The sequence below is a fragment of the Lepisosteus oculatus genome, chromosome 24, assembly GCF_040954835.1.
Source record: "Lepisosteus oculatus isolate fLepOcu1 chromosome 24, fLepOcu1.hap2, whole genome shotgun sequence".
NCBI lineage: Eukaryota > Metazoa > Chordata > Actinopteri > Semionotiformes > Lepisosteidae > Lepisosteus > Lepisosteus oculatus.
The window spans coordinates 8,628,243-8,643,536 of NC_090719.1; the positions used below are offsets into that span (position 1 = coordinate 8,628,243).

At 35.7% G+C, this 15,294-nt stretch overlaps 1 protein-coding gene across 7 annotated transcripts in view; it reads right to left on the minus strand.

Moving 5' to 3' along the window:
* LOC102689900 (disabled homolog 2-interacting protein) overlaps positions 1–15,294 on the minus strand; it is a 365,385-nt gene that overhangs the window by 232,855 nt on the left and 117,236 nt on the right. The gene's annotated exons all lie outside the window — the stretch shown is intronic.

Below are 15,294 nucleotides of genomic sequence, written 5' to 3' on the forward strand. Positions count from 1 at the left end.
CACTGGAATATTAAACAGCATATCAGGTAGGGGGCTTACTTTCAGTTCTTAATTATACATGTAAATACAAATGCCTGCTCTGTATATCTGATGTATTATACAGTAATTCACATTTGCCGTAGCGGGAAACTAAACAAAGGATAATGCTGTAACTTAGATCAAGTCAAATCATGTGGAAATTTAAACATCCAATACAGTTCTTTCCCTTAAGGCAATGATGGCCTCAGGAAAAAAACAAAATTTCAATAAAGTGCACAGTATAGGATGTCTGTTTGTGTTTTCAGTAAACCCAGGCTTTCTGTTTATTCAATACAGGAATAAGCCTTGCCTTTTGGATGATATTTTCAAGCTTTTTTTAAAAAAAAGGATCTCAAACCACACAAGAAGTTTAACATAACATCACTTTATTAGCCCTATACAATTTCTTGCATTAGGAATTCATCTTTTCACATACCTCAGCTTGCTCTCCATGAGACACAGACAGGGAGAGAAAAGCTTGGGGTCAGAGTGCAGGGTCAGCCCTTGTACAGCGCCCCTGGAGCAGTTGGAATTAAGGGCCTTGCTCAGGGGCCCAACAAAGTAGGATTCCTCTGCCGGCCGCAGGATTTGAACCGGCAGCCTTCCAGCCACAGGCACAGATCCTGAGCCACAGAGCCACCACTCCACCCTTTGTTCTAATATCTAAATAAAAGATCCCTTTTCTAAAAGTGATAAAAACAAAAACAACAATGACCACATTCTCTGACCTGGTTATGTTGAACCAGCCTTGATTAGACATTTCGTGAAAAACATTAACAAAGCATAATCCGAAAGGAAGTGACAATGTAGAAAATGCACTGACAAACCACATTTAATTTTGGCTGACAATTACATAAGCCCAGAAAAGGTTTATACAAATGGTGGTGGTGAAAGAGTGTAAGTGTAAAAATGTGTTAATGCAGAACAATTACATTATTATCGATACTGAAAATCCAACCATCCATTTTCTAACCACTTCATCCAATTCAAGGTTTGCACAGGAGCTGGAGTATATCCCAACAAGCAACATCCAAGCAGGATACACCCTGGATGGGCTGCAAGTCCATCGCAACATACTGAAAATGATTTTCAAAATTTTAGTAAAAAGTACAGCTCAATATTTTTTAAAACAAATTCAGACAGAGGATGTTTTGAGTATTCCATAAGAAGCCTAAAGAGCTGTGCTACAAATACATTTCACACTACTGTACATAAGGAAACCGTATCCATTTAAGAAAATCAGATTGCAGAATGTTCTTGCAATTGCACAGTAACCTCCAGTTTAACACAAATCCCCACTCACAGAAAGAATGAAACAACAGGCATTTATATTACAAATTTACATACAGAGACTTGAAACAGAGCTGCACACTCAAATTGAAATGCAAAGCTGGGAAAATCCTATTCCTGTTACTGTACTTCCAAAGAAATATTTTAAAAAGCAGGGGGCTATCAATATACTTCAAAGGAAAAGCATACAAATAAGTCCAAAACAATACATGCATTTCTTAGGAGGATACAAACATTTCAAAGGAGGAAAAACCTACAGCATTATGCCTATGGAATATACTTATTTAGACAAATACCAAAGAACAGGTCCCAGAAACATTTTAATCCATAAAAAATCCACTGAATACTAAATGTACTGTTTAAAGTATCTAGCTGCATACTGTATCACTGCACTGTAATCACAACTACAATTAGTTAAGAATGGGAACATCTCTCAGCATACAATCCACCCGGACATAGCCTCTCATGTCGGAGATGTTATTACAAAACAAATGCTGTAGGCCATTTCTGTAGCATCTCAGAGTCATCCACAACACACATACTGTACATACTGTATATTGTACTGGTATCCAATTCAGAATTGCCACAACACATTCTCACAGTCTTTTCATCATAAGCAAATATTAGGAATGTGCATGCTAGTTTAATGTAATCTGTATCTTAAGAGCAAGTTTAGAATTTACATAAAGAAAAACATTATTTCTGCGGTACTGCTCCCTTCTGAGGGAACCTGCCCCGTGTTGCAAAGGCTTAGAGATAAAATATTAGTTAGGAACTACTAAAAAGGTGTAACACATCCGCCATACCCTTTGCTGAATTCTTTTAATTGTATTTTAAACAGTTTGAAACTGGAAATTTTGGATTTCAAGAAATGTGGAAAAACCCTGCTCAGTTTTCTACACTGTTAAAATATTTATTCACAGATATTCAAACCAAACAAAGAGATCAATCACAAACTAAATAGTCTGCTAAATTCATCAAAAGAAAGGTGCAGGGGCGTCCGGATATCAAAGATACCAGTTTAGGTATAAGCATAAGAAAAAAAAATGTAAACAGTATAATTTTCATTCTGAAAAAAATACACTTGACAAAAGTCTGTTGAATGCTTTGCAAACCTGACCCAACCTGCAGTATACAGTATCAGAGTACAGAGTTCAGCTTTCTCTAACTGTAAACATTAAGAAAATCACAGTCACCTAATTTTTGTAGTGACAAAGTAAAAACATTAAAGCCAAAATTAAAACAAGGCTGAGCTATGAATAAACTGAAGATCTCTCTTATCTAACAAAATGAAACTCATTTTCCTTTTTTATTCTTAAAAGTACTCAACCAAAGTGCAATTTTTTAATTCTGCATCCCTAACAATTAAGAGCAAAAAAACTTGAAAATCAATTTTTCTAAATTTCTTCCCAGGGGCAAAAAACTTTATAGTCTTCCTAGCGTTCCCACAGTCATGACCCTCAGAAGCAGAAGTGGATTGAAAAAGAGTGGATTAAGTTCCCAGAGTACTCCAATTCTGAAGCCAAGGAGCAGCTCCTGAGGATATTAACCAGAACTAAAACCTTCACATGCAGTGCCTGCTTGACCCACTTTTATGTTGCAGTCAACTTTCAAAAAATCTCCAATCAGTGTGAAAATGATACTGTTTACATATTCTCAGCAGGTTTATATCAATCAGCTAACTAGCTAAACTACAGTACAGTGCTGGCTCACGATGCAATTTTAATTATTCATTAAAGGATCTTGATAAGCAGCAATCAGCTCTTGCTCTTCAAAGGCATGTTTTAGGTTAACCAGTTTCAGCCAATAATACAGCCATAATGATGCCTTTAAACAGACATTCCAGACATGATTCTCTGCTTCAATTACTTCTATACATGAAATATACATCTGCTGTCCAAAATGCCTTACAGCTATCTTTCAGATAAGCTCCTTAAGAAAGCAACACAGGCACAGTTTTCCTCATCCACATGTTCGGTTTTCAATTTCAATTTCAAATTCAATTTCAAATCACAGTGTATATATATAGTGTAATTTGTACCTCAAATCAACACAGAAGTAAACTGAGTTCATTCAGCCTTATAAGTGCAAGCTTGTGTTAACAAACACAGCAATAGATTTTAAGGTATCTTAACTGTACTAAATGGAGCCCCAACAGGCAAGGGATTTATAAACCACCATTTTAAAATCTAAAATTCTTTGAAATTGCAGATTAACCTGAAACTCACTTAAAAGAAACTACTGTCAATAAATGACTAAACAAGTCGCACAAAACTTGACTGCCAAAGTTAAAACTAAACAAACTTCCACAACTCAAAATATTCATAAACTCAGATCATTCCTATACAGCATTTGTACGCCAGTGACATCTTACGCAGCTACATACTGAACACAAGTGCATAAAGAGTATTTATGAAAACATGGACGGATGGCTGAACAGTTGGATGAAAACATTATTTGGAAAGAAAGATACTCTGTAATGCTATACACACAGGGGCATATGGCAAACAGGCAACTCTAACATAAGTTGCTGTTGATAGTGCATCCTGTGGCTGTTTTTGGCTTTTAATAACAGTGTGCAGCCAGCACAGAAACCACCGGAGTCTGGCACAGCAGTTTGGCACAGCTTTATTTACTTGCTGGCGCTGACCTGCAGTTTCATTGTCTGGGTTCTGTACTGTACTGTAATTGTGACTTTAGTTTGCGTTAACATCAGACTCAATAATACAATCAATTCAACTGCATCCATGCATGTACAGTAGACAAGAACACTCCGGCATAGAAAACGTAAACCTGACATCAACAGAAATGTATAAAATACAGTGGTGCTGCCACACCTTGATCTTTTACAGTCTACCGTAGTTCGCTTACATTTCATGCCAAATAAAGTGGCACCCTTGCTGTTTCAACACGTCTTGCCTAGATGGGGTTAAGCAAGACAGAGAGAAAGATTTCAGAAGAGAATGTCCACTCCTTGCAGCAATAACAGCACTGCATCAACATCTCTTTGATTCTATCGGAGTTCGAATCTGACCTAAGGCAATGGCACTCTCTGCTGTAATTCTCAAGTTCTACTAAGGTCCAGAGTTGACTACAAATAAGGGCACTCCATATTAACACATCACTGTCCAAGATTAAATTACTTCAAATCTGTTCTGTTTTTTAATACAGATAAACTGTAATGGCTGACATTTACTGCTTCAGGCAGATAATCATAAAGACAGCACCATATGATTCATTTGTGTCCTCTTGGCAAACCCTGTGGTACCTTGTTCATACAGCAACTAAGCTAATAATCAAACACAGAATCCTTTCCCAAATTGATTTTCCTTTACATAATTACTGATTCTGTGTATTAATAGTAATAGTGCACCTAGCAAATACATCTGTAGGTGAAAAACAATACGACTTACATTTTTACAATGCACATATCATTGATTTCTTGCATCCTAAAAAGGAACTTGATTTTGTCAATTGAGCCCCATATTAAATTCTGAAACCTAGCATTCATAAAAGAGTTCAACTCCATTTATTTACAGAATGTCTCTTTCAAGTAGTCATAACTGATTTTTACTTCCAAGTAAAAAAAGACAATACAATAACTTATATATAATTTGGGCTAATTAAACATTGGAAAACATTTGGTTTATACCTATATGCCTTTCAATACAAAGCAGAAATGTGGAATATGCCTATTTAATCTGTTTTGGAAAGGGCAGATTCTTGAAGTGGAATAAGTACAAAATCAACACAATGTATGCTTCATGAAATAGTTGGATGTTGATGTACTTCAGCTCCAGGGTTACAATCTCTTGGCATTTTTTGGCACCTTTCTTCACTGCATAAGATTAACACAAGGCAGAAATGAGCCAAAATCTTGCGCCCTGAAATCTATCAAAAGTGCATACAATTTCAGAAAGAAAAGCTCTCTTTGTGCTGTGTTTTAAAAAGGAGAAGCAGAATCCTTTGATGCCGAAAATAGATCAGAAGATATGTAACCAAACATAAAATATCGATATGTGCACTATGTATAAATCCACCTCAAACGGGGAAGAGATTCTTAAAGATGAGAACATATGGGATCAAACCTATTTGGAATCAAAGTCATTTAAGAAATACTTACGCATACATAACAGTGCTCCTTGGCATGGAACCTCTTCAGTTTTGATTAGAATCCATATACAGTCCCCAGGTTGTTAAATTCTGCTAATCCACACATGCTTAATGATTAAATGATTTCTTTGCATTGCATATCACATCCTTTTTTCCAAGAGGGTTTTAGATCCAGTCACATTTCTACACACTGTTAAATGTAAATTTACGAGTTGAATATTTTAAAGCAAAAATAAGAAGCAGTCTCATAGGACAAGGATAGCCTTGTTTTATTCTGACCTACTTGTGTATGCATTTCTTATCTAACAATAATTATGTGGCTTCAGGTTATCTCCAGGAAGGGCTGAACATTAACCTTATTATTTGAGACTGATTCTCATCAAGATAAAACTGCAAACCTATTAATATTTATGAATACAATCTGAAGTAGACAAAAGGGAATGCACTTCAGACCTTATATACTAATATATTTGTATGATTGACCATTAGTAGCTTCAAGGTTCCAAAAAGTTGAGAAAAATTAACTGGCTGTGCGACTCAGGTTATTTAAAGTTTTTGGCACTCTAATCCCTGACAAATGCAACCCTCAGTGCTGAACAATGAGAACAGCACAGCCAGGAGAGAAAAGACTGGGATTCTTGTAGTCTGTATCCCTGGAGAACAGTGTGGAATGATAAACCTCTCTAAACCTCCTTAGTAACACTACTGTATGTGCTGGTTCACCTTCTCCTGTCCATGCAATTTACTGTAGCTGCAAAAGCAAAGAAAAATCTCCAGATAAAATCATCACCCTGCTGCACAGAATGCAAAGCAAACTGGCCCCCTAATGTTCTTAGAGGAGTTGGCCTGTATCCCAGAGTCAACTAATACGAACACCAAGCAACAGACAGTCCACTAAAACTACTGAATGCATTCCTGTTCTGCAGTTCACTATGTTAACAAGCTTCTTGCTTTTATCTTTTAGCATGAGTATGTATGAACACATCTTTGTTTCTCACACAAAAAGTGTTGTCTTCTTTTGTGCTTTAGATTAACTGCAACACATAGCACCTGCTTCCAGCTACTGTACATACTGAGAACTATAAGCCCTCCAATTTCGACCACTTGAAAACATTCAAGGCAAGTAAGCGAGCATAGCTTATGCATTCATACACTGCCTATTGCAATGAATTTCAAAATTGGGCACCCTGATGAGTAGGGTATTGAGAAACATTTTCACTGTGTTGCTCAGAGCAGCAAAGAAGTAGAGCAGGAATCTGCATCAGTATGCGGGCTGCAAAGGAACAAGTAGAGGTTAATTCCCCTCTGAAATGTCAAAAGAGAGTACAACAACCAATCCTGTGGTTGTGAAAAAAGCAGTAAAGAAGTAAATCCCATGATGGGCTTTAAACAATATTCCTTAATGGCACATTTGAATTTGTCACGTTTTTAAAGTTGTAAGATAATACTGTATAAACTTAAATGAGCACAAGCACCAACTGTTGTCTAAATATAAAAATTATCTGATGAGTGCAAACCAAGAAAGAACAGATTACAGAGAATATTGTGTGGACTATGAGTTGCAAAGATTGAAAACTGACTTCTTACCACTGTTTCAATAGTATTTATTAGGATTAAGGTTATGGAAAAATGCTGTTAGATTGGTAATGAAACCACAATTAATCATGTAATACAGCACAAATAATACAAAGAATGCAGCAGAAAAGCTTATTGAATGACAAAAATCTTTCAGAACCCATTTCTTCTTGATCAGAATGCACTTGGAATGTCATTTAATCTAAAAATGCTCATAATTTTAGCTGATACTGGACAGGAATGTTAATACACATTGGCAATAACACAGCTTATGCATTAGTAGTGAATCACTGATGACTGATAACTGCACAGTGAGTTTGAAAACCAAATTTAATGAAAACGCACAACTGGAAGGCATGCTAAAATGAAGGACAGGGACAGTCCATTAAACATGGCTAATTCAAAAGGGGGGAAAAAATAAGACAGGACAGGAAATTTAGTATAAAGGAATGAATTGCATTGTAAACTTGTTAACTGAAATTATTTTGGGGTGTTTAAGAAGGTTAAGCCTCCTTTCCCAAAAAAGTTCTCGTAACAACCTATTAAATGTTCTTTGCATGTTTCCTTTTTCAAATCGACCAACGGGAAGGCAAACAATGAAAAAAAAACAGTGGAAACAGCACAGACAAAACAGTCATTGCATTGCATTACAGATAAACGCAATGTGGGGAATGACGCCTCAAGTAAACAAGAAAACTGCCGTTTTAAAGCAGAACGCCAGCGATTCTCCTGGACTTGTTTGGAGGGCATCCTAAAATCTCTGCAAGAAGTTTCGGCTCAGTACCCACAGCCCCACTGAGAGAAGCTTGGAATCATTCCAAAAAGAAAACAACGTGAGGGGGAATTATTCAAGAGAACAGAATTAATTAAACCTTAAACACGCAAGGAAGCAAAACAGAAAGATACTGCCCATGATGAAATATACAAATAACTTTGTATTTTATCCTAATTCTGTGGCCACAATGAATTACAGTTCAGTATAGTATGTCAACATAATCTTACACCACAGAAATACATAGGTACTTCCAATTAAATGGGATAAAAACATATTACTATTTGTGCAATATAAACAGACGGCATTAGACATGCAAACAGTGTCCTTTCTGTTTCAAACAAAAGCTGTTTAAATTATTGATCACACTCGAAATGCCGTATTTTACAGACTCTAGTATATTTTTATATAAAAGTATAGATTTTAGAGCAATTGAAATATTTCAGATTTTAAAATTAAGGCCTCCATTTGAAAATTAAGAAAGGTTACTGATCTACAACAACTGCTTTAATTTAAACATATTCACTCTAAATATTTGGAAAGGAAGCATTTTTTTTTCTTATTGACGATCAAACAAGTGACTATCAATTACAGTTTTTTAAAGCCTTTTGATCGGTTGATCACAGAAGTGCTCCTGCAAAGTTTAATCAAAATCCTGCCAGTCACGATGAGTGAGACAGAATAAATGCATAACATGTATTTCCATGTCAGCACTAAAATGAGTTGATCTAAATGATGCTATTTAATATCAACAATATTTTGTATAAATATTAATTTTGCCCGGTTTGATTTATAACTCTTAAAATTATAATTGCAGATGGAGCTCTATGTTTCTGATTATTCAAATGACAAATTAATTATTGAAGCCAACTACAAATATCCCCCACTAATAAATATTTCACAGGAATGCTGAAGTATGAGGTTTATCTTATGGTGATACAGTATATCAATTTTTCATCAAACCTTCATACTCTGTAAATCAGCCCCTATGGAGACCTCAACTGCCCACACATTCTATCTATGAAGCTGCAAGTCTAGAGTGGCTACATCAAAAGCCTGCTTTATAAAAGACAGGAAAGCTTTCTCATTACAACTCCGTAGTCAAGAGAGTCTCACTTTACAAGAATTCCAAATCTGTGGGCCGCAGGGTAGTAACTAAGATAAATTATTAAAGATGGGCTCCTGCCATCCTATTTATTGTTAAAAAAACAATAAAGAAAAGCTGAAAAGATGTAAGCTAGCTCTTAGTTCAATTCTAAATATAAGTCATAGCCATGTAAAGAAATAATGGCCATTCAACACCAAAATAACATCACAGATAACAGCTATCGTAAATGTTTGCATACAGTGAAGAATGATTTTATTCTGCTGTTGTGTGTGTGGGGCATCAAAAGGGAGAAATGCTAAACTGACAAGCAAAGTCACAGATCAATGTCAAAACAACAGTTTTGTAGATATGAGATTGTCAAATAAATGCACAGTGGAAGAAAAACATGCTAATTCTCATAATTATGTTCTATTTATACAGTATTGCATGTGGTCCAGAATACAGGAGAGAACTTATATACCGTTCTAAGTACTTTTCAGCCTACACTTGGTAATAATGACCATACAATGGCTCTAAAAAGCACACAGCAGCTTGAGAAAGTTTGAATACATTTCCCAGAACACACAATATGCCAATGCATTTCCCAGCAGAAAACTTTCACTCAAAACTTCTGAGCATAAGTAATTTAAGTTTTCTATTGTACATATGGTTTCTTGCTGTATGAAATGCTGAACTATGCGATTTTAACAATGTACAGTGCCTTGCAAAAGTACTCAGACCTTTGCACAGTTTTTACATTTGGTTGCTTTTAAGCACGCAGTCATGACACTTTGGAGCAGCAATTAATATTTGATATATAATACCTATTCCGCGTGTTAAAAGCAAAAAAAGATAAATGGGGTAAATTGGTAATATGAAAGAAAACTAGAACAATCATGATTACATAAGCATTAAAGCTTTTTGCTGTGTCGAAAACCAAAGTAATTTACACATAAAGGTACACAAAATTATCTGAAGCTTTAATAAGCCACAAACTTAGATGAATGGCCTCTGTGTGTTATAATAGTAGTTCACATCCAATAAAAATAAGTATACCTATCTCTGAGTTTGTAAAAGCGACAGATCCAGAGAAGGGTATAAAACATTTTAAAAACCTCAGGAGTCAAACGTGAAGAAGTGGAACTAGAAGGCACCCTGACATGCTAGACCAGGCTGCTCCACCAAACTGAGCACCCAGGCAGGGAGGAAACGGGTTAAGGATGCCACCATGAAGCCGTGAAGCCAACGACAACTTTGCAAGAGTTACAGAGTTCAGTGGGAGGAAATGTCTATACTGTAGGTCATCTGAGTCACTCCACAAAAGGGGTTTTATAAAACTGAATAGTGTCCCAAAATGGATTTCCAAAAAAGCGCCTACTGTAAGAGATACTGCAAACATGTGGCTAAAGGTTTTGTAATCAGACAAGACAAAAGAGGAAATGTCTTGGTCTAAATGCAAAATGCCACAGTACATCTGACACAAACTCACATGGACATAACTCACTCAACACTACTGTCAGGCATGGTGGCCTCTATGTGATAGTTCTGCTTCTCATCAGTAGGTATTAGGAAGCCTGTTGATACTGATGAAAACAGGAGTTTAGTACTAGCAAATCTTAAAAAAACATGCTTCACACATAAAACTAGAACAAAAACTCACCTTTCAACAGGACATTGATCCACAGCAAAAGTTAGATTGGAGTGGAATAAGAAAATAAATGTCCTTGAGTGTCTCAGTCAAAGATTACTGTAGAAAGACTTGAAAACTGATGGCCATAAGCGATCCTAAAGCTGTGCGAGAGTGTCAGTAAATCTACCATGAAGAATGGGAAAAAACTTGCAACTAGCCAGTGTGCAACATTGGCACAGACTTACCCCAGAAACCCTGCAGCTATGATTGCTGCCAAGGGTGCCAAATACTGAGTTTATGGTTCTAAGTACTTACTTTATGAAATCAACATATTTCAGTTTTCTTTTTGGTCTATGCTGACACATACAGGACAGTTTTTGAATACAAACAATGCGTTGTAACATGTGTAAGAATTACTGTGCATTTTCACAAAATGGTGGAACACAGAAAGCCCCAATACACTGTAGGTATTATTAATTCAGGAGCCACCTGATTATGACTAGATAAGGGAATAAGGCAGTAAATCATCATTGCTAATGTCCAAGAAACTGCACCAGAGTACATTTTAAATGTCACATGACTTGTACTGGATCCTGTTTACAACATTGTTTTATGATTTATTCTATAGTGGCTATTTCTTACACATGCTAAATCAGATTCCTTTATCTCTTCAATATCCTTTGTTACAGTACACTGACAGTAAAGGGAATAATCGAAAGATTTCAAAGCTTTTTTTGGCTATTAACAGCTTCTGCACTGTATTCTATCATCCTGCATGTCACTGAATTGTTCTACATATAATCAGGTATTTACTCATCTAAATGACTGCCGATATGTTACAGGTGACTGAGTTCAAAGGTGTATGTTGTATGTGGAGAAGAAATAAACTTTTGTCAATAGAGGCCCTGGGAATGGGGTTGCATTCCTAACATGCTATACATTCCCTGTTTGCACATAACTGTCATCGCTATTTTTGTAACTGCATTTATATAAGGAAATTTGAAATATACAGGCAAATTATAGCTATGCAGATGATAATTATCCAAACTAAAGAATGGCAAGTATACAAATGATATTTTAACAATTAATTCAGCATTGAATTGTTATAGTTGGCCTGTAGCAATGTCCATTTGAGGTACCACTTAACAAATACAGTACTGCACAATATTTTTATGGACTTTAGATTTACATAAGATGCAGTATAGGAGTTACTTTTGAATACAGCAGGAGGATAAATTCACTGTTTCTTTGTTACAAGCCCTTTCAAACTTTAAAAAAGTACAGAAATACAACTTGGTATTACTGTTTACATTCCAATACATTAAAAAAAAATCTGTGAATGGTAAATATCTAAATATCCTAAATATACACATTTCAGAAATAAATGTTCATTAAGAGTCTGGGAAATTGGGCAAATAGGTTGATGTGATTATATGAGTGCTTTCCCTCTACCTTCTTGAATCAGGAAACAATTCAGAGCCTCTGAACTTGATACCCCTGGCCTGTTGTTTCAGCCCTGCTTTCCACATCACTGAAAACATATGTAAGCAGTGTGCCATGATGCCACCGGCATTCCACTACTTCCTTAGTTGTCTGAACAGGACTTTCCATTCCTAGCTGCAAAACACCCAATAAACAAAACAAAACAAAAAAGCTGTTGTTTTATTTGTTAAATGTTATCTACAGAAGCACCTGTACAAATGGCAGCCTCAGGAAATCTTTACCTGGGGCACACAGCTTTAATTGTTATTGTTCATGTATTTGGCTGATCCTTCTATCCAAAGTGATTAACATTTATAACCATTTATGCAGCTGAAGCATTTTGCTGAGGGAAATTGATTGAAGTAATTACCTTGTTCAAGGTCACAATAGCAGTACAGCACCCACTATTTGAACCCACAGCATTCGATTTACAAGTCCACTAAGTACTGTGCCACACTGCTTCAAATTGTGTTACCATCTGCATGACAATAAAGGTTACTTACTGTAAATCCTCCAGAAAGCACCGAGAGGAATTTTCTCATTCTTCTGCATTTAAAGGTAAATAAACCTGTTTTGTCTGTTTATCAAATCCAAATAATAAGATCCCCTATGCACTGTTCACTGATCTCAAGAAAGTTTTAAGCGAGCTAAAATATACCACCTTATTGAGATAAAATCAATTATAAAATATATTATTTTTGTGCACAATGCTCTGAAATCAATAAACATTAGTACTGATATAATTTTATGCATACAAGCCGTTTTTTTAACTTGATTGATAGAGTCTAGTTTTATTCATAAAATAATTTGTAAATCATAAATCCAAATACTTGAGTCTTTGCTGTAATGCAGTTTGTACATTACATAAGCATGTCATAGACACTACCAGCACAAAAGTGTCTTGTTCAGGCAAGTTATTTCAGGCTGTAACCCTCTGATTACACTCAACACATTTCACACAACATCACTGTTTACAGAGACGGACAGTTTCCAGATCCCTTTTTTAACCTTGTATCTTTTTCCCTCTGTTCTTATTGAACAGCGCAGTGTGACAAGAAGCACTCTGTGCCGTTTGAAGTCAAAAATCATTGTTTGATATACTGAACACCTGAATCACTTAAAATATGAATTATTTTAACATTGCACTTTACATTGTACTCTTCTGTGACTTAGTGATAAAACTAAAGGAATCATCTCCAGCAATATAACTGACAATAACCCATCAGATTTCATTTCACCCTTATCATCATCAATACAACCAAATCTATGCAATTGGGAAGAAAAAAAGATACTGTCAAACTAAAACCTACAGAAGACAATTCAAATAAATCTTTTCATACTTAAATTTCCCGGTGCACCCCAAGACAAATTTACTTTCTTCCAAAACAACCCAAAATCTTCATGAATAATGGTCTTTGAATTTATTTACTTAGCTGTGACACAAAGGGGTCTTGTACTACGGTAAGTGACTCAGTATACAAATGAACCATATTTAGCAGGCATGATCATACTTACAGCATTATCCTCTTAGATAATTACTCATAATATAAAACCATTTCAGTGTTCACTCCAATGGTGTAACTACAAGAATAAAGATGTCCCCATTATGTGGCCAAAAATGCAGATGTAGAGAATTCAATGGAGTAAGGAAAGAGTTTCCTGTCCTGTCCAAACCCAGTCACATCCCCCCCACCCTCTAAGCACACAACTGACTGTACATTATCCTCAAGGGGACGCTCTATTGAATCTTTACTCAGAAGCCTGATTGTTGTTTATAGTTAACGTAATTACCTTTTGTTCCAGGGACTTGCTACAGAATTCAGCTCTAAGTAAGTATGGCAGTTAGAACCACTGCCTCCTATTTACTCAACCCAGACATCAGCACGCATGATCAGACAACACAGACTACCGGATCAAGAGACATTCGGCAACTCTGATCAGAATGACGACATGGCAATTTAAAGTTTATCTTTAGCATCACGGTGGCTTGGGAAGACTGGTCTTTATGGAAAAAGCACTTCAGTTAAGTAGTGAAGCTCAATTTAATGACATGCTCCGCGTCTTCTCTAATAACAGTACTTTTCATCAATTAGCGTATATCTGCCCAAGTACATTCTCCTAGACTCTGGTGATGTTTTCCTATGAAACAAGAAGACAGAATGCTGGCTAATGAACACCAGTATAGTGTTTTTATTAATGAGCTCATAAGACAGTCCCAATTAAAAGCAAACTCCTGAAAGAAAAGTCCCAATAGCTAAGAAACCATTAAAATGGATACATTTTTGATACACAATTTTATTAACTGTTACAGCAATATCAAACTTTGGCATTTAACCACACAGTCTCCTAGAAGGTGCTTAACAGCCATTGTTAGCTGAATTTATTAGCTTGGAACTTATCCCATTATAACATGTTTAAAAACCTCTTGCACAGTCACTCTTTCATTTTGCGTAGCAAGAAGCTAAGAATCTATCTGCGTAAGCAACTGATTTAAAAATCTATTGTTATACTGCTATTTTGGCTAATTGGTACTGTTCCTTTTACTTGTTTCTGGCAACAGGTTTCACTTGTTATCCTCCATCTCCAAGCAGTTGCAGAACTAGCTTTGCAGTAAGCCTTACACCCCACTAATAAGTTTCCAAAGGCACTTCCTTCCTTGAACTGCTGTCCTGAACCTATATATAGGTTAACAATGAATGTGGAGTACACATGACTAATTTACTATAAAACACTGCTGAGACCACATTAATAATCGCCGACAGAACTGCAACAAATACCACAATCCCTTAATAAAAAAGTTTTGAAAAGCATGTTTCCACATCACCTGAAATGAATTTCTCCAGCATGGAGAAGAAAGTCTTCCCATCTAAAAATATATTCATTGTCACACACTAGAACTCTCACATTTGTTTTTTACGTGTTTCAGTGCTTTGTAATTTAAGTTAACATGCAGAAGTTTAAATAAATCGTACACTTTAACTAGTAAAAGCCTTTTTATTACAATCTTATAGCTCAATGTACTGCAATTCCCTGGCTAGTCTTTGTAAAACACATAGTATTGTTTTATATCGAGTCGTGCTATGTTTAGAATTATTTTACTAATAGATTCATACAGAAAAATAAATACAAAAATACTAATACTTATGTTAGTAATACAGTACATTTAAATAGACATCAAATTACCATTTATTTTCTCTATGAACTGCTAACTTAGCAGTGACATAACTCTAATGTACTATGAAGGGTTAAGCGATTTTTAAAAAAAATACAAAAAAGGAAAAACATCTGAATCATGACGATTCCAAAATGCCAAGCAATTCAAAGCCG